Genomic DNA, 27,815 nt, shown 5'->3' with positions numbered 1-27,815 from the left:
TCGGAGTCACCCAGTCCACGGCAACCGACGGTCACACAAGAGGCTCTGCACCCCATTCAGTCACACAAACGCCATCACCCACTAGTTCCGGCCTCACAACAGCACATAGTCCCGATGCCATACCCCGGTGCAGTCACGCCCACAGACACACCACACCGTTACACCTCCGCGGTTCTCACGCCCACTCGGGGCTGAGATGCTGGGCTCCCAACACTCTGAGGTGCTGCAGTGCTTCCCTTCCCTCTCCCTCAACCCCGGGCCGCAACGCCTTTCCTACCGATGGCCAGAACAAATGTTCCGAGCCAGGACTGCTCACCTGGGGCACCGAACCCGTCTCACGGTGATGCCCAGTGGAAGAGAGCGCGCGGCACCTCAAGTAAGTCCACAGCCCCCGGAGCCTAACGGGCCGCGCGCGGGGCTTGTTGGGAGCGCAGGCTGCACGCACTGAGTGCGCAGGTGCGGCCGAGCCCCAGGGGGCGGAGCGTCAGTGAGTGAGCTGCTTTGCGTGGGATGTGTCGAGTGAGCCCGAGATCCAGTCGCTCCGCAGTGGGGCGGGGTTCTCGGCTCTTTGTCCTGAGGAAGTCGCGGCTGGGCCGGAGCGGGGCGGGGACGGACTACAGGCGCATTAAAGAGGGATGTGTATGCGAAAATAGGACTCTCCGCGGGGCCAACCGGAGAGGTCCATGACCAAGGACAGCGCTTGTGTATCTGTCTTTGGAGTGGTTCCGGATGCGATTTTTTTCATTGAATGTGGCTGGTTGTGTTTGAGATGGTGCGACTGCTGGGATTGGAATGCGGTTTATGAAGATTTTATGACTGGAATTGTGTCGGGCTGTGTCGGACTGAGAATGTTGTGAGGGCCTGTGAGATAGTGGAGCTGACTGTGAGTGCATGAGGTTGCGTTTCTGTGAACGTGTCTGTAATTAAGCATTTATGTGGCTCGGTTTTGATAGATTTGTTTTCCTTGGGCCTTCTCTGCAGACCCTGGATGTGAGTCACTCAATGTGTGTCTTAGAAACGACCTGCCTGATTGTGTGGCGAGTGTGTGTGCTTCTGGTATGTTCCTGCAGAACTGAGGAGGTGGCTATCTGGATGATTGGATGTGACCAGGAGCCTCATTCTCCTCAGCACTGAAGAGGGAAAGGAATATTGCATCTTCAAGGAGCATCAACTTTACTGAAGGATTTAGTGAAAAAACGGATTTTTCTGGGAAATTATTTCACATTTAATCACAGGTTTCTTATGGAGAAAAATGCAAATAAGCATTACTTTAAAAATAAGATTTCAAAGGAAATTTCTGCATAGAGTAGTTGATTTGCTTCTGCCCCAAATTCCCATGAGTGGGCTTTCCCTCTCATGGGAAAGGGGGTTTTGTTAGGAAGATTTAAGAAGCCCTAGTCTATGCAAAAACATCTTTACACAAAAGAGAAGCAGTATGGCCAGAGCAGACAGTCCAGGATTAGGAAGTCAGATATCTTGAGTCCTGGATTAGACACTATTTTCCCTATGTTCAAGGAGGGCAAGAAAGACTCAAAGCATGAGTCCATACTGACATTACTAATTCAAATTTAACATTACAGTTTTATTCTTACTTTTTATTTTATATTTCTGCTTCTTTTCTCTAACAGAAATCCTAGTTCCTAGTAATATTAACATATTTATTTATTTCCCTTAGCCTAGAATTGCTATAAAATAGTTTAAAATTGTAATACCAATATTATTACTAACAATCAAGCCAGTAAATATAATTTTAGACTGTAGTTCTTTTAAAGCAGGGGTTGGCAAGCTATAGCCTGCAGGCCAAATCTGGCCTGCCACCTGTTGTATAGCTAGTGAGTGTCTATGGTGTTTGTGTTTTTTTAATGGTTTAAAAAATCAACGATAATAATCAAGAATATTTCATGAGGTGTGAAAATTATATATTTCAATTTGTGTCCTATACAAAGTTTTATTGGGACATAGCCATCCTCCTTTATGTATTGTCTATGGCTACATTTGAACTACAAGGGCAGAATTGAGAAGTTAGTGTAGACTGAATGGCCTGTGGATTCTCATTATTCATGGTAGTTATATTCTATAAAGTTGTTGCAAACACTGAATTAGTGAACTGTTGCTCCTAGCAGAGAAACAAAGTTAGTTTCCTAGAAACATCTGGTCACAACATTTTCCTCAACCAGTCAATACATAACATTGTTTTATGTGTTTCTATTTAAAGACACTTTTTATATGTTATTGATTTATTGACACTGAACTCAAGGCCAACAACAGCATAACTCATTCCTGAATGAAGTTTATCTAACACATGTATTGTCTCTGTAAGGCACATCTCTGTAATCCTTCTTGCCCTCAGGAACACTAGACAGCACTTCAGTGTAAACTTGGGGACCATTTTAAACAGCAAAATCACCAACAAAAAGCACAAAGATGAGGGACTTCCCTGGTAGTCCAGGGGGTAAGACTCTGTGCTCCCAATGCAGGGGGCCAGGGTTCAATCCCTGATTGGGGAACTAGATCCTGCATGCATGCCACAACTAAAGATCCCACATACCACAACTAAGACCCAGCACAGCCAATAATAATAATAATAAACAAATAAATTTTTTTAAAAGCACAAAAATGAGAGGAATAAAGTAATACTAACCACACTGAGAAAAAGATACTTGTTTATGGTATAAGAACAGAAACAAGGGCTTCCCTGGTGGCACAGTGGTTAAGAATCCACCTGCCAATGCAGGGGACACAGGTTCCAGCCCTGGTTTGGGAAGATCCCACATGCCATGGAGCAACTAAGCCCATGCGCCGCAACTACTGAGTCTGTGCTCTAGACCCCGCAAGCCACAACTACTGAGCCCGTGTGCCACAACTACTGAAGCCCGCGCGCCTACAGCCCATGCTCCACAAAAAGAGAAGCCACCGCAATGAAAAGCCCGCACACCGCAATGAAGAGTAGCCCCCATTCGCTGCAACCAGAGAAAAGCCCGTGCTCAGCAACGAAGCCCCAACGCAGCCAAAAATAAAATAAATAAAATAAAATAAATTAATTAGAAAAAAGAACCAAAACAAGAAGGCAGAGGGTCCACTATTTGACTTCAGCTGAGAACATGTGTGTCGGGAGACTCATTGGTCATCAATTTTCACATGCCAACGAATGACCAAAAAGGTTCTGGGAGTATTGACTCTGGGGTTACAAATGAATTTTAGCAAGTAGGTTAGTTTGCAAATATGGAATCTGCAAATAATAAGGATAGACTGCATTTACTATCTGGCCTTTTACAGAAAAAGCTTGCTGTCTCCTGTTTTAGAGTATATCCTTCTTAATTATAGAGTGTTTAAAAACTACTTGAAATAATTCTTTTCCTGTGCCATCAATAAATTCCGTAATTAATTATAACCCATTAAATAAATTAAAATCCATAAACAAGAGAAAAAGAAGAATGCCAGCTAATAAGTTTGTTTTACATGGCTGTGAACTCTGCTTCAAGTACATTTACAATATTTGGATTTGATGAAGATTTTTGTATAGAATGATGTTTTCCTTTAAGTTCACATTCATTTCTATTGTCTTCTCTCATGTCACCTATCATCTGCAGTTAGGTAAGATAGTGACATTGTTAAAATGGATACATCTTCATGGCATGAAGGCTAGCCATTGGTAGGATAATATTATAACACAATATATCAGGCAATACTGAGTTTTCTTTGAAGTCAGTCTCTATCTGATTTTTCCCAATGCTTAATGTTTGCCTTGCCTGCTGCTGACCAGCACTTCTGCTTCTTTACAGAGTCTTGACACTCATAGTGCCACTTGCATTGGTAGAAACAAGGTGCCCAGAGAATAGCTTTTCCAAAGCTGGGCAATAGCTGGGTGAATGAGTTCTAATTACAGAAGATGTGCTGGTAGTTTGTGTGCATCCTCAAATGTGTTTCTACTGGTCACTCTCCAGGGAGGGAGGGCACTGTTGCACTGCTCACTCCTTAGGTGTAGATTGCCTAGACTAAACCACATATTTGCTTACTAAAGAGTTCTGCATCCAATTTCAGTGTGTGTGTGTGTGTGTCTCTGTGTGTGTGCGCACGCGCGTGTGTGTGTGTTCCCCACACTGCCAAGCAATTCTCGGACACCAGCTGGGTATCCTGCAATTGGACTCAATTCTGATTCTGTGTACCTGGAGATAGTGTCAGATCCCAGAGGTTAAGGACCAAGTCCTACACCTCCCCACCCCCAACTTCAGATGCCAGTTGCAGGCATCTGGCATCCAGGTTATCACCTGTGCCTCTGACCAACGGGTTATAGATTGGAGGTTCGAACAACCCCCTCCTTGGGTTTGATTAATTTGCTAGATCAGCTAACAAAACTCGCAGGAACATTTTACTTACTGGATTACTGGTTTATTATAAAACGATATAACTTAGGAACAGCCAGATGAAGGAGATGCATAGGGAAAGGGCACATAGCTTCCATGCCCTCTCTGAATCTCCATGTGTTCTTGCACCACTATCCCTGAATCTCCACGTTTTCACCAAATCAGAAGCTCTCTGAACCCCATCCTTTTGGGTTTTTATGGAAGTTTCATTACATAGGCATGATTGGTTAAATCATTGGCCATTGGTGATTGATCCAACCTCCAGCCCTCCTCCCCTCCCTGGAGGTCAGGGGTGTGGGACTGAAAGTTCTGACCCACTAATCACATGGTTGGTTCTTCTGGCAACCAGCCTGCAGCCTTAGGTGTGGTCCATAAGTTACCTCATTAACATACCAAGAGACATCTTGATCACTTTCAGCACAGGATATTCCAAGGGTTTTAGGAGCTCTGGTGCCAGAAACAGGAAAAAGACCAAATATTTGTTTCTTATTATAAATCACAATATCACACTTACTCTCCAACATCATTGTTGCCATGAGCAGGTATGTTTCTGAGTGTGAAGTGCTACTCAGAACCGGCAGGACAAGGCATTCTCTTAGTGACTTCAAAGCCTATGAGAAATTGCAGGGAATTCCCATTGCGGTCCAGTGGTTAGGACTCTGCATTTTCATGCCGAGGGCGCAGGTGGATCCCTGGTTGGGGAACTAAGATCCCTCAAGCCACAATGCGCAGCCAAAAAAAAAAAGAGAGAGAAATTGCAAATGTATTCGTATCTTTACTGCAAATTTTCACATATTATTTAATGCAATGAAAGAAAGCAATAACAAACAGTTGAACATAGCAATGGAAAACGGATATGAATAGGCAACTAATAAAAGAAAAAATGCTGCTAATAAACACACATATTTAATCAAGTTAGTGAGAAGAAATATCTCAAAAGAAATAGTTAAAATGAATTTTTTTCAATTAGGAAGAGAAAATTTTAAAAGATGTAGAATACCAAGGTAGGCATAGAAGTGGAAAACAGCCATACTCATGAGCATTGTTTAGTAACATGTCTCAAAGGCCAGTGATTCAACTTTTAAGAAGTTATCCTAAGGAAAATTGGGACAAATGAACAAAAATATGTGTGAATGCTTGTTCACCACAGCATTGTTTATAATACTGGAAGTAATACCTGATCAGGGAAGTAGTTAACTTTGGGGGTCCCAATATAAACTATTAATCTAGACAAAAGATACTATATATAGATTTGTCTGGAGCTGAATGATGTATAAGTATATATTATTTCCAGATTAAATTAGATTGTGCAAATCACCTAGACGAGAATGACCTTTATTATGTTCTCAGGGAAAAATTTACTTCCTAGATATCCACAATAAAAGAAAAGAGTAATGAATCTATTTGGTATATTATAAAATCTATTCATGTAATCAGTGTTTAAATGTCACTTGAAATTTTCTTATATATTATGAATAACACACTTAAAATAACATAATGAACATTTAATTGATTGCATACCCTTAAGAAATATGCAATTTAATGGATAAATAATTTTTTTGTACTGATGTGGCTCTTTATTTTATACCTACATATTGATACATTTTCCCTTGATAGGGAAGTGGTGTCATTCTTTCTACTGTAAGGAAAAGTTAGATATTTGACATTGTTCATAGTCCCTGGAAAAGAAAATGTGACTCCATCTTCTGCTTGGTTTTTTTAGGTTTTGAATTATATCCTGGCCTGAAATTCATTTCATACAGAAAATGACTGCAAAGGTTCATTTTCCAAATAGATGATGCCTTCAGTGCATTCTTTCTCTAGCCCATGTGCTGGAAAAGGGACCAAGGAGGAGGTTACCAAAGCAAAATTAAGGTATCGGGAAGATGAGCTTCCTAGCATTTTAGAATAAACCTGGGCTACAGGCAGAATTTTTGGCTTCTTGCAAGTAGAAAATACACTTGTGTTCTCTTGTGAGCCTAGAAGATGAGTCCAACTTACCTTATTAGAGATTTTTCCCATTTCTCTGTTCAGGAAACCACCTGCTTTCTTGTCTGTATTTCTCCTTTAATGGAGATATACCAGTATAAAGAAAAATTAAAGTGATTTGACTTGATGCCTCTGCTGCAATTTGGACATTATTTTTCCTCTGATACAACAGTTTTCTCAGCCTAAATACCATTTCAGGCCAAGTGATTCATAAACAAATCATAATCTCAAACTACGTAGGAATATGAGTACAGAGTAAAGTTGTACATACGCTGTTTAGGCCAAGGCAGTGAGATACAACAGAGAGAGAGAGAGAGAAAGCTCTTCGGTTTGGGACTGTGGATTTCAGGTTGGTGGTCATGGTGGGAGATTTCAGCAATTGGTTTCTGAGCTAATATAGCATATTGTTCATCTATAGCTATTTGAGAATCCTTGGAGATTTGCTGGAGAGGGATGACAAGTGGCCATTCATTGTGTTCAAGTACAAATAATTGTTACCACTCTGCTTCCTTTAGATTTTAGTACTTAGAAAAGCAAACCGCATCTTTTATCTTGTAGACAAATCTATGACCAAAATTCCAGTGTCCCTCCTATGCATTGCGGAGCACTGGCTCTAGGCACTTGGGCTTCAGTAGTTGCAGCATGCAGGCTCAGTAGTTGCAGCACATGGGCTTAGTTGCTCCGCGGCATGTGGGATCTTCCCAGACCAGGGATCATACCCGTGTCCCCTCCATTGGCAGGTGGATTCTTAACCACTGTGTCACCAGGAAAGTCCCTTTTTTATTTTATTATTATATTTTATTTTGGCTGCACTGCACAGCTTGTGGGATCTTAGCTCCCTGACCATGAACTGAACCCCGGCCCTCAACAGTGAAAGAGCCACATCCTAACCACTGGACCGCCAGGGAAATCCCCGTTTTAACTATTTTAAAGTGTAACATTAAGTGGCATTCACAATGTTGTGCTTCCATCACCAACATCTAGCTCCAGGACATTTCATCATCACCCCCACCCCACCCCAAACAAAAAAATCCCATATACCCATTACATAGTCACTTCCCATTTGCTGCTTCCCTCCAACCACTGGCAACCACTAACATATATTCTGTGTCTATGGATTTCTTTTGATGGTGTTCCATTAAGTGCCAGACTGGATAATTTCAAACGAGGTGTCTTCTACAATAGTTCACTGATTCTTTCTTTTTATTGGTCTACTCTGCTATTGAAGATCTCTATTAAATTCTTTTTTTTTTTTTTTTTTTTTTTTTTGCGGTATGCGGTCCTCTCACTGTTGTGGCCTCTCCCGTTGCAAAGCACAGGCTCCGGACGCACAGGCTCAGCGGCCATGGCTCACGGGCCCAGCCGCTCCGCGGCATGTGGGATCTTCCCAGACCGGGGCACGAACCCGTGTCCTCTGCATCGGCAGGCGGACTCTCAACCACTGCGCCACCAGGGAAGCCCTCTATTAAATTCTTAAGTTCAGACATTGTATGCTTTAGCTCTAGGATTTTTTTTTTTTTATGATTTCTGTTTCTTTGTTGAACTTCTCATTTTGTTCATACATTGTTTTCCTAATTTAGTTTAGTTGTCTGTCTGTTCTTGTAGTTTGCTGAACTTCTTTAAGACGATTATTTTGAATTCATTGTCAGAGTTCATAGATCTCCATTTCTTTAGGGTCAGTTATTGGAGCTTTATTAGTTTCCTTTAGTGGTGTTATGTTTACCTGATTTTTTGTGATCCTTGTATCCTTGAGTTGGTAACTGCACATTTGATTAAATGGTCTTCTCTTCCAGACTTTACATCTTTGCTTCAGCAAGGAAAGAACTTCACTAGTTTACTCAGCTTGGGGTACTGGATTGGTGAGCTGGTAGCACCCATGAGCAGCTGGGGTTTGCAATCAGGGTCTCTAGATGGGTGAGGCCACTGCCCATGCTCTGAGGTCAGGAGTTGCCACTGCCTAGGCTCTGCTGTTGGGTGGAGTCACTAGCTGGGCTCTGCAATCACTTCTGGTCACATGGGGGTATCAGGCTGTGTTCCCTGACAGGGCAGTGCCACTGGTTGTCTTCTGTGATTGGGCAGGGTGGCAGGCTGTGCTCTGAACTGATCTTGGTTGGCTGGGCCTCAGGCTGTGCTTCCTGACTAGATGCTGCCACTGGCTGGAGTCTAAGTTCAGGTAGGGCCATAGACTGGGCTTCATGGTAGGTTGGGGCCTCAGGCTGTACTCTGCAATCAGCAGGAGCTGCAGGTTGTGCCCCAAAGTTGGGTGGGGCTTCAGGATGGGCTTTGTGACTAGGTACACCATTGGCTGTGCTCCACTATTGGGCATGGTCACTGGACAGGCTCTCCTGGACAGGGACTCCTGTTGTACCCCACAGTTGGGTGGGTCTGGAAACTGTGCTCCATGGTTAGGCTGGGTCATTGTTCAGGCTCCGTGACTGGGTGGGGCCACAGCCTATGCTGTGCAATTGGGTGGCGTCACTGGCTGAGTTCCCTGCCTAGGCAAGGACCCAGGCTGTTTTCAGTAATTGGGCAGGGTTGTGGTCCGGGATCTGCTACTGGGCGGAGATGTAGGCTGGGCTCTGTGGTTGGGCCATAGGATGTGCTCTGCAGCTGCTGAGCATCTGTGGCTATACTCCCCAGAGGAATGGAACTAGATGCTATGCTCAGCTGTTTGGTGGTACTGTTAGTTTGCAACCCTGCCTAGGTAGGCCAAAGGATATGCTCTGTGGGTCCTAGGTGTCTGCAGTCAGGCTTCCTGGTGGGGTTAGACTGGTAACTATGCTTAGCAGTTCCTCTCCTGCCTGAGTGGAGCCACAGAATGGGCTCCATGGCCAATACAGCTCATTGGCCGGGAATCCAAATCAGGTAGAACTGCCGACTGAGCTCCCTGGCCATGGGACCACTAGCTCAGTTTTACAGGTGGGCAAAGCTACTAGCTAGGATCTTTGCTCAGGCACTGCTGTAAGCAGGAATACAGTCTGTAAAGATCTAAATGCTGGTTGCTTCTTTGTCCACCTCCCTTCTTCATCTCTATCTGATCACTTGTGGTAGAACTCTATAGGCTTCCCCAGTGAATCCCATGAGGTAAGACCTGAGTGGGTTTCCTGGAAAGTGTCCCACAATGCTGGGGAAGCTACATGTCCACCTTGGGTCCTCTTTTTCCCAATGGAATAACTGTAGGCCTGGGGGGCCCTTCTTGGTACAGTGTTCTGCTGGCCTGGGAGAGGGGCAATGTGGTCAAAAGGAAGCCACTCTTCTTACCCTTCTATTGTGGTTCTTCTCATTCCTTGTGATCAAGCAGGGGTGCTTCAGCTCAACCCTGGGTTCTGGGATTTTCAAAATAGGGTCTTGTCTATGGATAGTTTCTGGTTGGTCTTCTTGTGAGGGGGATTGAAGTTGGGAATGATCGATGATGCCATCTTATGTGCCCAGTCTCTAAAATGTTCAGTTTCCAAGAAAAAATTGTGACACATGCAGAGAAACAAGAAAGTGTGACCCATACACAGGAAAAAAGCAAAAAACAGAAAATTTCACTAATAAGGTTCAGACGAAAACTTCAAAGTAGCCATTAGAAATATCTCAAAAGAACTAAGTTAAACCATACTTAAAGAAGTAAAGGAAGTTATGACGAAAATGTCTTACAAAAATAGACAACCCTCAGAATGCAGAAAATATTTGCAAATGAAGCAACTGACAAAGGATTAATCTCCAAAATTTACAAGCAGGTCATGTAGCTCAATATCAAAAAAACAAACAACCCAATCCAAAAATGAGCAAAAGACCTAAATAGACATTTCTCCAAAGAAGATATACAGATTGCCAACAAACACATTAAAAGAATGCTCAACATCACTAATCATTAGAGAAATGCAAATCAAAACTACAATGAGGTATCACCTCACACCAGTCAGAATGGTCATCATCAAAAAATCTACAAACAATAAATGCTAGAGAGAGTGTGGAGAAAAGGGAACCCTCTTGCACTGTTGGTGGGAATGTAAATTGATACAGCCACTATGGAGAACAGTATGGAGGTTCCTTAAAATACCAAAAATAGAACTACAATATGACCCAGCAATCCCACTGCTGGGCATATACCCTGAGAAAACGATAATTCAAAAGAGTCATGTACCAGAATGTTCACTGCAGCTCTATTTACAATAGCCCGGAGATGGAAGCAACCTAAGTGTCCATTGACAGATGAATGGATAAAGAAGATGTGGCACATATATACAATGGAATATTACTCAGCCATAAAAAGAAATGAAATTGAGCTATTTGTAATGAGGTGGATGGACCTAGAGCCTGTCATACAGAGTGAAGTAAGTCAGAAAGAGAAAGACAAATACCGTATGCTAACACATATATATGGAATTTAAGAAGGAAAAAAAATGTCATGAAGAACCTAGGGGTAAGACAGGAATAAAGACAGAGACCTACTAGAGAATGGACTTGAGGATATGGGGAGGGGGAAGGGTAAGCTGTGACAAAGTGAGAGAGTGGCATGGACATATATACACTACCTAATGTAAAATAGATAGCTAGTGGGAAGCAGCTGCATAGCACAGGGAGATCAGCTCGGTGCTTTGTGACCACCTAGAGGGGTGGGATAGGGAGGGTCGGAGGGAGGGAGATGCAAGACGGAAGAGATATGGGAACATATGTATATGTATAACTGATTGACTTTGTTATAAAGCAGAAACTAACACACCATTGTAAAGCAATTATACTCCAATAAAGATGTAAAAAAAAAAGATGTGGCACATATATACAATGGAATATTACTCAGCCATAAAAAGGAACGAAGTTGAGTTATTTGTAGTGAGGTGGATGGACCTAGAGTCTGTCATACAGAGTGAAGTAAGTCAGAAAGAGAAAAATAAACGCCATATGCTAACACACATATATGGAATCTAAAAAAAAAGTTCTGAAGAACCTAGGGGCAGGACAGGAATAAAGATGCAGACGTAGAGAATGGACTTGAGGACACAGGGAGGGTGAAGGGTAAGCTGGGACGAAGTGAGAGAGTGGCATGGACTTACATATACTGCCAAATGTAAAATAGATAGCTACTGGGAAGCAGCCGCATAGTACAGGGAGATCAGCTTGGTGCTCTGTGACCACCTAGAGGGGTGGGATAGGGAGGGTGGGAGGGAGATGCAAGAGGGAGGAGATATGGGGATATATGTATATGTATAGCTGATTCACTTTGTTATAAAGCAGAAACTACCACACCATTGTAAAGCAATTATACTCCAATAAAGTTGTTTAAAAATAGATAATATAAATAAAGAGAAAGAAATAAGAAAGCCAAATGGAAATTCTGGAGTTGAAAATAACAATAATCAAAATTTAAAATTTACTAGAGTGGCTCAGTAATAGATTTGAATTGGTGAAGAAGGAATTAGCAAACTTGTAGATTGAGAGAGATCTAACAATCCAAAGAACAGAGAGAGAAATGAAGAAAAGTAGACAGCGCCTCAGAGAAATATGGGACACCAGTAAGAGCACCAAAATATGCATAATGTGAGTAACAGAAGGAAAGGAGAGAAGTAAAAGAGCAGAAAAATATTCAAAGAAATCACAGAAGAAAAATTCCTAAATTTGATGAAAAACATGAATTTACACAGCCAAGAAACTTAATGAACTGCAAGATGGTTAATCACAAAGATATCGACACATAGAAACATCATAATAGAAACACTGAAAGCTAAACACAAAGAAATCTATTGAAAGCAACAGAGCAAACCAAATTGTAATGTATAAGAGAACACCAATAAAATGAATAGCTGACTTTTCAATAGAACAAATGGAGAAAAGATAAAAACTGAGAGATTTATTTACTAGCAGATACACGTTATAAGAAATACTACAGGGGGACTTCCCTAGTGATCCAGTGGTTAGGACTCCGTGCTCCCAATGCAAGGGGCCCGGGTTCGATCCCTTGTCAGGGAACTAGATCTCGCATGCTGCAACTAAGAGCCCACATGCCGCAAGTAAAAGATCCTGCCCACGTGCCACAACTAAAAAGATCCCACATGCTGCAACGAATATCCCACATGCACCAACTAAGACTCGGCACAGCCACATAAATAAATAAATATTTTTTAAAAGATAAGAAATACTACAGGAAGCTTTTCAGGTTAAAAGCAAGTGACCTCATACAGTAATTCAAATCCACATGAAAAAAACAAAGAGTACCAGTAAAGATAATTACATAATTATAAAAGTATATAAATGCATATTTCTTTTCTATTCTTCTCTTTACTCATTTAAAAAATAATTGAATAAAACAATATGTATATAATAGTATATAGGACCTATAACATATAGAAATATATTTGCCAGTAACAGCACAAAGAAGGTGAATGGGAGCAAAGATGTACAAGGCTAAGGAAACAACACCCAATAAACGGTGGAAACTCAAATCCACAGGAACAAATGAGACCCATAAATGGTCAACAAGGTTACTATAGCAAACTCTATAAATATATACTTCTCCTTTCTTACCTCAGCTTCTTTAATAACCATAAAATCATGTAAAGCAATAGTTAAAATAATGTATTGTGGGTTATGTAGCATATATAAGTATAATATGTATAACAATATAGCAAAAAAAGCGGGAGAGGGAGGGACTTCCCTGATGGCGCAGGTGTTAATAATCCACCTGCCAGTGCAGTGGACACGGGTTCGATCCCTTGTCTGGGAAGATCCCACATGCTGTGGAGCAACTAAGCCTGTGTGCCACAACTGCTGAGCCTGTGCTCTAGAGCCCGTGAGCCACAACTTCTGAAGCCTGCACACCCTAGAGCCCATGCTCCGCAACAAGAGAGGCCACCACAATGAAAAGTCCATACACCGAACGAAGAGAAGTCCCCACTCGCCGCAACTAGAGAAAGCCCACTCGCAGCAACAAAGATCCAATGCAGCCAAAAATAAATAAAATAAAGTAAATAAATTTACACAAAAAAAGAGGGAGAGGGAATAGAGCTATATAGGAGTAACATAACTATATCTCTAAATATGAAATAGATTCTGATAATGTAAGATATGTATGGTAAGCCCTAGAGCGACCACCAAGAAAATAACTTTTAAAATACTGTAAAAAAAAAAATCATTAAAAGAGGGCTTCCCTGGTGGCGCAGTGGTTGAGAGTCCACCTGCCGATGCAGGGAACACAGGCTTGTGCCCCGGTCCAGGAAGATCCCACATGCCACGGAGTGGCTGGGCCTGTGAGCCACGGCCGCTGAGCCTGCGCGTCCAGAGCCTGTGCTCTGCAAAGGGAGAGGCCACAACAGTGAGAGGCCCGCATACCGCAAAAAAAAAAAAAAAAAAAATCATTAAAAGAATTTAAATGTTATGTTAGAAAATATTCACTTAATGCAAAAGAAAGAATAATAATAGAGGAACAAAAAGGGCATAAGACATAGAAAACAAGGCAGCAGTAAATGCAACAATATCAATAACATTAGATGTGAATGAATTAAACAATCCAATCAAAAAGCTGAGATTGTCAGACGGTATTTATTTTTTAAAGATCCAACTATATGCTGTCTACCTGAGCTACACTTTTGATTTAAAGATACAAAAAAGTTAGTTGTAAAACAACCATAACAAAGCTAGATTGGCTATACTAATACCAGTCAAAGATAGAGTAAAACATGGGAATTCCCTGTTGGTCCAGTGGTTAAGACTCTGCGCTTTCACTGCCATGGGCCAAGGGTTTGATCCCTGGTCGGGGAACTAAGATCCCACAGGCCCCACGCATGGGGAAAAAAAAAAAAAAAAAATGTTACTAGAGATAAAGAGGGACCATTTATTATGATGAAAGGGGGCTTCCCTGATGGCACAGTGGTTAAGAATCTGCCTGCCAATGCAGGGTACACAGGTTTGAGCCCTGGTCTGGGAAAATCCCACATGCCGCAGAGCAACTAAGCCTGTGCACCACAACTACTGAGCCTGCAAGCCACAACTACTGAAGCCTGTGGTGCTCTGTAACAAGAGAAGCCACCACAATGAGAAGCCCACGCACTGCAACGAAGAGTAGCCCCCACTCACCGCAACTAGAGAAAGTCCGCGTGCAGCAACAAAGACCCAACGCAGCCAAAAATAAATAAAATAAATATTTAAAAAATTTTTATCTATGTTAAATGGGTCAATCCATCAGGAAGATATAACAATTTGAAACGCATAAGCACCTAATAATAGAGTCCCTAAATACCTGACTTAAAAATTAGAAAAAATGAAAAGAGAAATACACAATTCAACAATAACAGTTGGAGAATGCAATACCCCATTTTCAATAATGGATAGAAAAACTAAGTAGAAGATCAGCAAGGAAATGGAGGACTTGCACAACACTGTACACTGACTAGACCTAACAGACATCTATAGAATACACCATACAACAATTCTGGAATACATATTCTCCCCAAGTACACATGGAATTTTCTACAGGGTAGACCACATGCTGGGTTATAAAATAAACCTCAATAAATTTAAAAGGATTGAAATCATGTGCATCATGTTCTCTGATTACAATGGAATGAAATTTAAAATGAATAACAGAAGAAAATTTGGGAAATTCACAAATATGTGGAAATTAAAGAACACACTCCTAAAGGATCAATGGACCAAAGAAAAAAACTCACAAGGGAAATTAGCAAGTACTTTGAAATAAATGAAAATGAAGACACAGCCTACCAAACTTACAGGAAGCAGCTAAAGCTAATAGCATTAAAATGCATATATTTAAAAAAAAAGATCTGAAATCAGTAATCTAAAGTTCTGGACTTCCCTGGTGGTTAAGAATCCACCTGCCAATGCAGGGAAAAAGGGTTCGAGTCCTGGTCCATGAAGATCCCACATGCCATGGAGCAACTAAGCCCATGCACCACAACTACTAGAGCCTGCCCTCTAGAACCTGTGAGCCACAACTCCTTAGCCCGTGTGCCACAACTACTGAAGCGCACGCACCTAGAGCCCCTGCTCCACAACAAGAGAAGCCATTGCAATGAGAAGCCTGCGCACCACAACGAAGAGCAGCTCCCACTCGCCGCAACTAGAGAAAGTCCGTGCGCAGAAACGAAGACCCAACACAGCCTAAATTAAAAAAAAAAAAAATAAAGTTCTACCTTATGACACTGGAAAAAGAAGAGCAAACTAAATGTACAAGAAACAAAAGAAAGGAAATAAAGATTAGAGTGGAAATTAATGAAATAGAGAATAGATAAACAAAAGTGAAAATCAACAAAAATAAAATGTTGGTGGGCTTCCCTGGTGGCACAGTTGTTGAGAGTCCGCCTGCCTATGCAGGGGACGCGGGTTCGTGCCCCGGTCCGGGAAGATCCCACATGCCGCGGAGCAGTTAGGCCTGTGAGCCATGGCCGCTGAGCCTGCGTGTCCGGAGCCTGTGCTCCGCAACAGGAGAGGCCACAACAGTGAGAGGCCTGTGTACCACAAAAATAAATAAATAAATAAATAATAAAAAATAAAATGTTGGTTCTTTGAAAAGATCAACCAAATTAATGAACTTTTACCTACATTGACTAAGAAAAAGGAAAGACTCAAATTACCAAAATCAGGAATGAAAAAGAGGACATCATTATTAACCATACAAAAAGTTTTTTAAATTATAAAGGAATACTATGAACAATTATATAGCAATATATTAAATAACTGAGGTGAAATGGGAACATACTTAGAAAGACATAAAGTACTGACTGAAGAAGAAACAGAAAGTCTGAATAGATTCATAAAAAATAAAGAGATTGAATTAGTAATTTAACCACTACCCAAAGAGAAAAGACTGGGCTGAGATGCCTTCACTGGTGAATTCTACCAAACTTGTAGAAAATTACAACCAATTCTTCACAAACTCTTCCAAAAAATAGAAGGGGAGGTTATACTTCCCAACTTTGCTTTAAGTCCAATATTAGCCTAATTTCAAACCAGAAAAAGACATCACAAGGAACAAATTCTACAAATCAATATCTGTTATGAATATGATGCAAAACTCCTCAACAAAGTATTACCAAACCAAATCCAGCTATACATATACACCATGACCAAGTGGGATTTATCCTGGGAATGCAAGATTGGTTTAACATTCAAAAATCCATTAATGTAGTACACCATATCAATGAAATAAAGGACAAAAAAGTCCCAATCATCTCAATAGATGCACAAAAAGCATTTGACAAAATCCAGTTCCCCTTCATGACAAAACTACTAAACAAACCAGGAATAGAAGGGATTTTTTTTCAACCTGATAATGTTCTTCTACAAAAAATTCACAGATAACATCATATTTAATGCCAAAAGACTGGATGCTTTCCTCCTAAAATTAAGAACAAGATAAGGATGTCTATTCTCACCACTTCTGTTTGACATTGTACTGGAGGTTATAGGTACAGCAATTAGGCAAGAGAAAATAAAATAAAAAGCTTCAAGAATAAAAGGGAAGAAGTAAAACTATCTGTTTGAAGATGGCATGGTCTTGTGTGTAGAAAATCCTAAGGAATCCACTAAAAAACTGTTAGAACTAATAAATGAGTTTAAAGAAGTTGCAGGGTACATGATCAATATACAAAGATTAATTGTATTTCCATAGACTTGCAATGAGTTTCAGAATTGAAAATAAGAAAAAATTCCATTTGTAATAGCATCAAAAATTAAATATTTAGGAATAACTTCAACAAAATAAGTGTAAAACTTATACTGTTTAAACTATAAAGCATTGATGAAAGAAATTAAAGAAAATCTAAATAAATGGAAAGGCATTTCATGTTCATGAGTCAGAACACTTAATATTGTTAAAGTGGCAATAGTTCCTAAATTGATCTATAGGTTCAGTGCAATCCCTATAAAAATCCCACCTGGCTTCCTTGATAAGTTGACAAGCTGATCTGAACATTCATATTTGAATACAAGGGACCTAGAATAGTCAAAACAATCTTGAAAAAGAACAAAGATGGAGGACTCACATTTCCTAAATACAAAACAGTACACTACAGTAGTCAAGATAGTATGATAGTGGTATAAGGATCAATGGATCAATGGAATAGAACTGAGAATTCAGAAATAAACCCTCAGATTACAATCAATTGATTTTTTAAAAATAAATTTATTTATTTTTGGCTACACTGCGTCTTTGTAGCTGCATGTTCTTTTTCTAGCTACGGCAAGTGGGGGCTGCTCTTCGTTGCAGTGTGCGGTGTTCTCATTGTGGTGGCTTCTCTTGTTGCAGAGCATGTGGTCTAGGCACGTGGGGTTCAGTAGTTGTGGCATGCAGGCTCAGTAGTTGTGGCTCACAGGTTCTAGAGCGCAGGCTCAGTTGTTGTGGTGCATGGGATTAGTTGTTCCACGACATGTGGGATCTTCCCGGACCAGGGCTCAAACCCATGTGCCCTGCAGTGGCAGGTGGATTCTTAACAACTGCTCCACCAGGGAAGCCCTACAGTCAACTGATTTTTGAGAAGGGTGTCAAAACGATTCCATAGGGGAAGTAATAGTCTTTCAACAAATCATCTTGAGACCACATTTTCACATGGAAATGAATGAAGTTAGACCCCTACATCACACCATAAACATAAAGAAACTCAAAATTGATCAAATACTTAAATATAAGGGCTAAAAAGTATAGAACATCTAAAAGAAAACATGGCTGTAAATCTGTGAAACTTTGGATTAGGCAATGATTTAGATATGAAACTAAAAGCACAAGTAATAAAAGAAAAAATATATGAATTGTTCTTTATCAAATTTAAAAAACAATTTTGTGCTTCAAAAGACACTGGTGAAAGAAAGTGAAAAGAGGACTTCCCTGGTGGCGCAGTGGTTAAGAATCTGCCTGTCAATGCAGGGGACACGGGTTCGATCCCTGGTTTGGGAAGATCCCACATGCCGCAGAGTAACTAAGCCCATGTGCCACAACTACTGAGCCTGTGCTCTAGAGCCTGCAAGCCATAACTACTAAGCCTGTGCACCACAACTACTGAAGCCCACGTGCCCTAGAGCCCACATGCCACAACTACTGAGCCCACATGCCTAAAGCCCATGCTCTGCAATGAGAGAAGCCACCACAATGAGAAGCCCACGCACCACAACGAAGAGTAGCCCCCACTCACCACAACTAGAGAAAGCCCATGTGCAGCAACAAAGACCCAATGCAGCCAAAAAATTTTTTTAATTAAAAAAATAAAAATAAATAAACGAAAAATAGAAAGTGAAAAGACATCTCATGGAATGGGAAAAAATTTTGCAAGTCATATATCTGATAAGGAACTTTCATCTAGAATTATATAAAGACCTCTTACAACTTAACAGTAAAAAGACAACCCAACTTAAAAATGGACAATATATCTGAATAGACGTTTCTGCAAAGAAGATATATACAGGCCAATAAGCACATGAAAATATGCTCAACATCACTAGTCACCAGGGAAATGCAAGTCAAAACTATGAGATACCCCTTCATGTATTAGGATAGTTGTAATAAAAAAGACAGATAATAACAATTGTTGACAAGGCTGTGAAGAAATCAGTACACTCATACAATCCTGGTGGAAATATAAAATTGTGCAGCCTCTTTGGAAAACAGTCGGGAAGTTCCTCGAACTGTTAAAGCCATATAACCATACAACCCAGCAATTCCACTCTTAGATATATATACCCAAGAGAAATGAAACTATATGTCCACAGAAAAATTTCATGAATGTTCATAGCATTATTAATCATAACCAAAAAGTGAAAACAACCTAGATGTCCAACAACTAATGAATGAAGGAATGAAATGTAGTATACATACAACAGGATACTATTCAGCCATAAAAAGAATGAAGTACTGACACAGCTACAACATGGATGAACCTTGAAAACATGCTCTGTGAAAGAATGCAGACACAAAAGACAGCATATTATATGATTGCATTTACATTAAACATATTGAATAGGCAAATCTATAAAGACAGAAAATAGATTAGTGGTTGCCTAGTGTTGGAAGGTATGGGGGAAGCAACCCCAAGTAATTAAAGAATTGTGTTTGAAGTCTCAAAAAAATGTGGGCAAATGAATTTTGATATGCTCATACCATAGACTATTATTATAGAGTAGTCTTCCCTGACTCCCATATTTTTATTATAATTGATATATTACTTAAACTTATGACTTGAGCTTCTTTTTTATTCACTGCCCAAACCTGAATTCTTTCAATCCATTTAAAAATAAAAGTGATAAATCTTAGTTACCCTGGTTTAGGAAATATTTCTTAGATAGGATGTAAAAAGCATGAACCATGAAAGAAAAAAGAATGATAAATTGATTTCATCAAAACTAAAAACGTTTTCTCTTCAAAATCCACTGTTAAGTAAATGAAAAAGCAAGCTACAGATTGACAGAAAATAGTTGCTGACCATATGTCTAATAAAGGACTTGTATCTTGAATATACAAATAATTCATGACACAATAAGAAGGCAAATAACCCAATAAGGACTGGTAAAAGATTTAACAGATACTACACCAAAAATTATATGTGAATGGCATAACAAAACAAAATAGAACAAAAACCCACATGAAGAGATGCTCAACATCACTAGTAGATTAAAACAGTGAGATGTAAATTAAAATATAAATAAAATGTAAATTAAAACGAGATGATACTACACACTTATTAAAATGGTTAAAATTTTTAACTGAAAATATTAAGTGTTGGCAAGTTTATGGAACAACTGGAACTCTCAAACATTGATGGTACATATCAATGTTCTTATAAAGTTAAAGATATACTCAGCATATGACCCAGATATGACTTTATTTACCCAAGAGAAATGAATACCTGCTTATACAAAGAGTTGCACTTGAATGTTCATAGTAGCTTTATTCATACTGCCAAAAAATGGAAACCACCCAATGTGCATCAATTGGTGAAGGGATAAACAAATCAGAGTATTTCCGTACAATGCTGTATTACTCAGAAAGAAAAAAAGAATTAGATAATCTACTGCTACACAGAACAACATGAATGAATCTCTAAAGAATTATGTTAAATACAAGAAGTCTTACGTAATACATTATGTACTGTATGATTCCATTTATATTAAATTCTAGAAAAGTTGAAATTTTTGTGGACAGAAAGTAGATTAGTGGCTACCAGAGGCCAGGGCCAGGGATTGGGGAAGGGGTTGATGACAAAAAGGCATGAAGGAACTTTTTTTTTTTTTGGCTGTGCCACACGGCATGTGGGATCTTAGTTCCCCAACCAGTGATCGAACCTGCATCCCCTACATTGGAAGCATGGAGTCTTAACAACTAGACCACCAGGGAAGTCCCTGAAGGAACTTTTTGAAGTGAAGGAAACATTCTAAATCAGCTTGTGGTAACAATTACATGATTGTATACATTTTTCAAAAGTCATCAAATTGTACACTTAAAATTGGTGAATTTTACTGCATGTAAATTGTACCTCAATAAAGCTGATTAAACAACGCCAATAAAAATTTAAAAAGATTCTAGAAAAATAGGAGTTACATTAGCAAAGTTTTTAAATCGTCTCAAATCCCCACATAAATATAGAGCAAGCAGCCAGTAAAACCAAAAACCTATTGGCAACATTTAAGTAAAACTGGATGAAACAATTTTATGGGCTCAATTGCACCTCCCCTCAAATTCATATGTTGAAACCCTAACTCCCAGTACCTCAGAATGTGACCATATTTGAAGACAGGGGCTTTAAAGAGATGATTAAATTAAGATGATTAGTGTGGGCCCTAATCCAGTATCTTCTTATAAGAAGAGGAAATTTGGATACTCTGAGAAACACTAGGGAAGTGCTGGCCCAGTGGAAAGGCTATGTGGGGACACAGTGAGAAGAGGTGGCCATCTGCAAGCCAAGGAGAGAGGCAGGAAAAGACTTCCTGAACATCTTGATCTTGGACTAATAGCAACCAGAACTGTGAGAAAATAAATTTCTGTTGCTTAAGCCACCCAGCCTGTGGTAATTTGTTATGACAGCCCCAGAAAACTAATACAGATAACATACCCATTAATCCCCAAATAAAAGCAGATAGGGAAAAATCATAATGCAATACCTGCATGGTGAATCTGTGCATCTATGAAGAAGGAAGCCAAGCAAAGTAATTGGACATCTGAAGTAACCTGAAAGCAAGAGAACACCAAAACATACTCACTGGAAAGCAGAGTGGGCCAAGTTGAGAACAACAGCTGAAATGGGATGCAGTTTTGCACACACCAATGGGAGAGGAGTGCAAGTTGTCCACGACGGAAGATCTGAAGGGGCTTGTGAAGCTTTGTCTGTGTCAACTTTCAAAGTAGACAGCCCAAATTTCTTTCCAGGAGAAAGTTCCTCCCTGAGGAGAAAATGCAAAGAATGGGGAATCATAATTGAGCTGGACAGGGAAAACAGAATCGAAGTCAAGGTCCAGATAAAAGTGGGAGGGAAGAAGAGAGCAATTAAGTGTCAGAAAGGCCATATATGTGTGTGTGTGTGTGTGTGTGTGTATTTCTTTTTCAACACTGTGTGAAGCCTACAGAAACAGCTCTGTAGGTATAAAAAATTACCCTGAATCAAGCCTCCTTCTAAAGTGGTTCAGGGAAACTAGTATATAAAAATAAGTAACAGAAAGGTATCAGACCAACTCCATAAAAGTTACTATTTTAAAAGAGAGAGAGAGAATAAGGAATACAATAACATCCTTACAGACAATGAAAGCATATCAGAAAGATCAAAATTGGAACCGACTATTTCAAAATGAGCTAATACTGCATTTAGAAAATGATACAAAATATGAAAGAACAATATAAATTAGAACCAAAAAAATTCAGAAATGGGTACTAACTCAGAAAAGAATTAGAAATAAAAGTCATTTCAGAAATAAAGACTCTCCTTAAAAAGCTAAAAATAGAACTACCATATGACCCAGCAATCCCACTCCTAGGCATATACCCAGAGAAAACCATAATTTGAAAAGATACATGCACCCCAATGTTCATTGCAGCACTATTTACAATAGCCAGGACATGGAAGCAAACTAAATGTCCATCAATAGAAGAATGGGTAAAGAAGATGTGGTACATATATACAATGGAATATTACTCAGCCATAAAAAGAACAAAATAATGCCATTTGCAGCAACATGTGGATGGATCTAGAGATTGCCATACTGAGTGAAGTAAGTCAGACAGAGAAAGACAAATATCATATAATATCACATATGTAGAATCTAAAAAAAGGGTACAAATGAACTTATTTACAAAACAGAAAGAGAGTCACAGATGTATAAAGCAAAACTTATGGTTACCAGGGGATGGGGGGCGAGGGATAAACTGGGAAATTGGGATTGATATATCACACTACTATATATAAAATAGATAACTAATATGGACCTAGTGTATAGCACAGGGAGCTCAATACTCTGTAATGGCCTATATGGAAAAAGAATCTAAAAAAAGAGTGGATTTATGTATATGTATAACTAATTCACTTTGCTCTACATCTGAAACTAACACAACATTGTAAATCAACTATACTCTAATAAAAATTTTTTTTAAAAAAGGAAATAAAGACTCAACCAGAAGGAATACAACAATGACTAAACCAAGAAATACCTAAGAGAAATAGAAGGTAAAAATTAGGAAAATTTCTAAAATTGGAAAGAAATGAAGAAAGAAATTTAAAAAGACTTGAGAGACAGAGAAAAATATTGGAGACAGGAAAAGAAGATCAAACATATTAACAGAAGTTCCTGAAGAAGAAAACAAAAGCAAAGGAACAGAATACTAAAAACTTAGAGTAATAATAATAATACTGATATAAAAAAGATTTGCAACTGCATATTGAAAAAGTAGATGGTGTACCTGAGAATATCAATTCAGAACAACAAACTACAAGTCATATTAGTAAAATTACTTTAAAGAAAAGAAAAAAATTATTTGGGCACCTAGGGAGAAATAAATATAAGTGACTTTTTTTTTTTTTTTTGGCTGCACTGCTTGGCATGTGGAACTTCCCCAACCAGGGATCAAACCCATGCCCCCTGCATTGGAAGCATGGAGTCTTAACCACTGCACCATCAGGGAAGTCCATAAGTGACTTTTAAAAGGAAAAAAAAATGTCAGGTTATCATCAGACATTTTGACAGTAAATACAGTATATTTAGAAATATAAAATGGATTAGCATATTTTAAATACTCAATGAAAGAAAATATGAGCCAAATATTTTATACCCAGCAAAACTAAAAAACAGTTATTAACAGATGAGTATGGAGAAATATTGTAGGTTAAAAGAAACTTAAAAGACGTGTCAAATTAAAAAAAGCAGTAAGGTAAAACATAGTGTTTAGAGATGTACAAATGGATAAATTATAAAGAAACACAAGGAAGAAAAGTTAGAAGAGTGGTAGTGGTTACTTTTGGAGACAGGGCAAGGTAATGATTGGGACAGAACATATGGAGGAATTTCTGACTTATCTGGTAAATTTCTATTTTTTGACCTGAATGATGGTTACAGGGGTATTTGTCTTATAACAATTCATTTGGGTGTATTTTTGTGGTTTTTCTGTGTGTGTTTTATTTTTGCACTAAAAAGAGATTAAAAAAAACAACAACGATGAACAACAGAGTCTCAGGAATTATAACTTTTCTCCTCCTTCACAGCATGAAAACATGGAGGGGAAAAGTCCATGCTGTTGAAAGCCACTCAAGCCTGAAAACATTTGTATTTGCTGGAAAACTGTTCCAGTTACACAGAGAATGAACAAACACTGGAATTCTAAAAGCACAAGATATCATGCCTACTAGCCCTCAAGCATATTTAGAGTCTGAGTAGACAAAGCCTGTATGGGACAGGAATTCAAGCCCTGAACATGGTTTAAGGTAATCTCCAACAGGTACCCCTATCTTCCTGGCGGAAGTAATATTAATTGTTTCTTGATCTCAGGGAATCTTCACAAATAATTATTTTCAAGGTCAATGAGAAGCATGTGGTAAAAGAAACTAAGCCCTCAGTGAAACAAGGTATTATGAAAGAGAACCAGCAGAAACACAAGATAGTGACAATAGGCCTTCATTTGAATCATAGATACAAGTTACCAAAGAACTTTGCTTATGTTTAAACCTCGATTTTATTTCTTTAAAATATGTGTAGGGAACTATAAAAATTACAGATTTGAAAAAGAACAAAGTAAAACTTTCATATGGGAAAAGTACAATAACCGAAATTAGATACTTATTGTACAGGTTGGGCACAAAATTGGACAAAACAGAAAAGAGAATTACTTAACTGGAAGAAAGATAAAAATACACAGAATCTATCACAGAGAGACAAAATGAGGCTATATATAAAAGAGAGTTTAAAGATATGCCAGATAGAGTTGGAGTTGCAACTACAATATTAGAAGAAACAATAAATGAACAATTTCCAAAGATGATGACAGTCTCTAAACCATTGACTCAAATCCTTCAACTTAGACCCATTTTGGAGAAACTGCGTGAAATCAAAGACAATGAGAAAATCTTAAAACAGCAAACAAGAAAGGATAAATTACCTTCAAATTAGCCATTAGACTGACAGCTGACTTTTCACAGTAGCAATGAAAGTTAGGAGAGTGGAATGTTAGCTGAAATAAAATACTATCCACTGAAATAAAATAATAATGAGACATAGGGAAAATGATCCCCAATGGAAGTGTTGAGAAACAAGAATAAATGAAAAGCAATATAGGAATTATGGGGGCAAATGTAAATGAACATTGACTATAAAAAATTATGTCTATGAGGTTAAAAAAAGATAATAAATATGCAAGAAAACAATAATCTACATTGGTATATGGGTGGATAAATGTAGCTAAAGTACTCTAAGTATGTTCTATTGTCGTGGGAGCGAATAAAGATGTGAACTGTTTTAGACCTTGATAGGTTTTAGTATTCATGATATTTTCTGAAGTAACCCTTAAAGCATAGAAATAGTATGTAGAATTTCCAATAATAGAGGTAAAAACAAAATGACAATTTTTAAAATCATGAAGAAAACAAAGAGGAAAAAAGAATATAGAATTGGCAAAATAAACAAAAGATTAAAGATGGTAGATTTAAAGCTAAATATATCAGTAATTACATTGAATAAATTAGATCTAATACTCTATTTAAAAGACAAAGAATGTCATATTGAATTTAAAAAATGCAACTATATTATGTTTAGAAAACACATCTATAACTTAAGGATAAAAAAATTGAAATTTAATTAATTGAAATTAAATTATATCATACAAACAATAAGAAATTCATGTAACTATACTACTAGCAGACAACCTAAACTTTAAGCCAAGATGCATTAATAGAGATACCTGTTTGAAGATCTTGTCTGATGTAGTTATCTTGCAATAGTGTTACTTTTCTCATGCTCCCCTCCCCTTATATCGAGACCATAAATTATAATCAAATCTCAGCATATTCTGAAAGTCAAACCTAAGTATCAAAAACATTGTCTAAGGATAATGTAGAGAATATATGAAGAAATACTTTCACCAGTGGACACAACAGTGATTCCAATACAATGTAAAGTGAGCCTATAACTTGGCTATTTAGAGTTCCTTGTGACCCTGGACAACAGACCAAAGGCTGGGTGGAAGAAGAAGAAGGGTGTAAGCTGGCGTTTGCCAGGCTGATTGATCCTGGCTCTCAAGGGAAAGATAGATTTGAAATTTCCAAATGGAACATGGATAGAACACAAAGATTCCCCTGGGTCAACTCCTACTTCTAAATCATTTCCAGTAGTAAAAGTTAATAGAAAACTATAATAAGCAACAAGGATTCAGATCCTTTTTTCATAAAGGTTTAGGTCACTTTACCTATAAAAACTCCCCAATCTACTAAATTAAAAGGGAGTGTGTCACAACTGTCATTTACAGAGAAGAAGACTGGAGCATCTATCTAATTTATATATACCTATATATTATGATTACATTTCTTTTTACTCGTTTTCTTCTATGTAGGTTGTTACCACTTAAGACAAAGTTTACGGAATGTCTACAAAGGATCCTGACAGATAGAGAAGAGGTATAGACATTACCCAGCACATTTTCAGTTGAGTGGGGGAATGGCCATATTATTTTAAGTGAGGTTTTCATTTTCAGCTGTGGGAAGAATTATGTATGATTAATGGGATGCCATCTTAGAAACGCTGGCCATTCATTTGGCTGCCCAGTTCATGTGTACCCTTGCTATGGTGGGAAACATCTGTCTTTAAGAAGCAGAGGCTGGGGGCTTTCCTGGTGGTGCAGTGGTTAAGAATCCACCTGCCAATGCAGGGGACACGGGTTTGAGCCCTGGTCCGGGAAGATCCCACATGCTGAGGAGCAACTAAGCCCGTGCGCCACAACTACTGAGCCTGTGCTCTAGAGCCCGCGAACCACAAGTACTGGAGCCCACCTGCCACAGCTACTGAAGCCCGCATACCTAGAGTCCGTGCTCTGCCACAAGAGAAGCCACTGCAATGAGAAGCCCGCGCACCGCAACAAAGAGTAGACGCCACTTGCCACAACTAGAGAAAGCCCACGCACAGCAACAAAGACCCAACACAGCCAAAAATAAATAAATAAATAAATAAATAAATAAATATATATATATATATATATATATATGTAAAAGCAGCAGAAGCTGATCCTCACTAATCTGAAAATGTATCTGTCTCCCCAGCAGCTAATGCACAGGGATGGAACCTAGGCTTCAGCACTCAAACACACTCCTCTCCAAACAGCAAGCTGATAGTACAAAGGAACAAGGACTGTGGAAATTCCATCTGGGTGATGGGTAACCCCAGGTACACAGGTGGCAGTAGCAGGAACATCCAGAGCCCAGCACCCATGGTGTCAGTAGTGTAAGTTGGGGATTCTGTGTACAGCAGCAGCAGTGGTGATCTCACCACACAAGCTCTATGTCATCATTTGGAGCATTGTTTCTGGTTCTGTATCTTTGTTCTTCAGCACATTACGATTTTCCATGAGCAACTCAAAACCATTTGAATGAATTCTTTATCCACTCAATTTAATAAAATGTAAAACATATTGACTGTAATTAATGTGTTTTCATTAAAATTAGAAATAAAACAAAAATGGCTATAGAAAATTTTTTGTGGGTGATAATTAGCTATAACTCTCTCATCCTGATTTCTGGACTGATTGAGAAATAGGTCATTTTTTTGGTAATGCTTTATTGAAAGAGGCAGCTTGAACCTGGAGTTAAAATGCATAACCTAATACTTCATTCAAACTCTAGATATTGGGACATATACCAGAAGAGGAATGGGTCTGCAGAGTCAGCATAGAGAATCATAGCCTGCCTCAGGAAACATGAGAAATTCAGGGTCAAATAAAGGGAGGTAATTTAGTGTTTTAATACATTTCACCAAGGTAATAAATCATTTCTCTTATGACACACAAACAAGAGT

The 27,815-nt window shown here is 38.9% G+C and overlaps 1 protein-coding gene and 1 long non-coding RNA gene across 7 annotated transcripts in view; one reads left to right on the top strand and one right to left on the bottom strand.

Annotated features, from left to right (window-relative positions):
* LOC125962661 (zinc finger protein 82 homolog) overlaps nt 1-452 on the bottom strand; it is a 41,812-nt gene extending 41,360 nt beyond the window's left edge. For all 6 annotated transcript variants that reach the window (XM_049703002.1, XM_049703000.1, XM_049703001.1 and 3 more), the window contains exon 1: nt 317-452. The gene's annotated coding sequence lies outside the window, so the exon portion shown is untranslated. The remainder of the gene's footprint in view (nt 1-316) is intronic.
* On the top strand, nt 99-27,473 carry LOC125962674 (uncharacterized). The gene is made up of 3 exons (XR_007474190.1): nt 99-376; nt 6,772-6,834; nt 26,362-27,473. It is a non-coding gene; the product is annotated as an uncharacterized LOC125962674 (long non-coding RNA).
* Nucleotides 27,474-27,815: the final 342 nt, after the last annotated feature.

Source organism: Orcinus orca, chromosome 20 (genome assembly GCF_937001465.1).
Source record: "Orcinus orca chromosome 20, mOrcOrc1.1, whole genome shotgun sequence".
Lineage (NCBI taxonomy): Eukaryota > Metazoa > Chordata > Mammalia > Artiodactyla > Delphinidae > Orcinus > Orcinus orca.
This window is presented reverse-complemented; position numbering and strand designations above follow the sequence as displayed.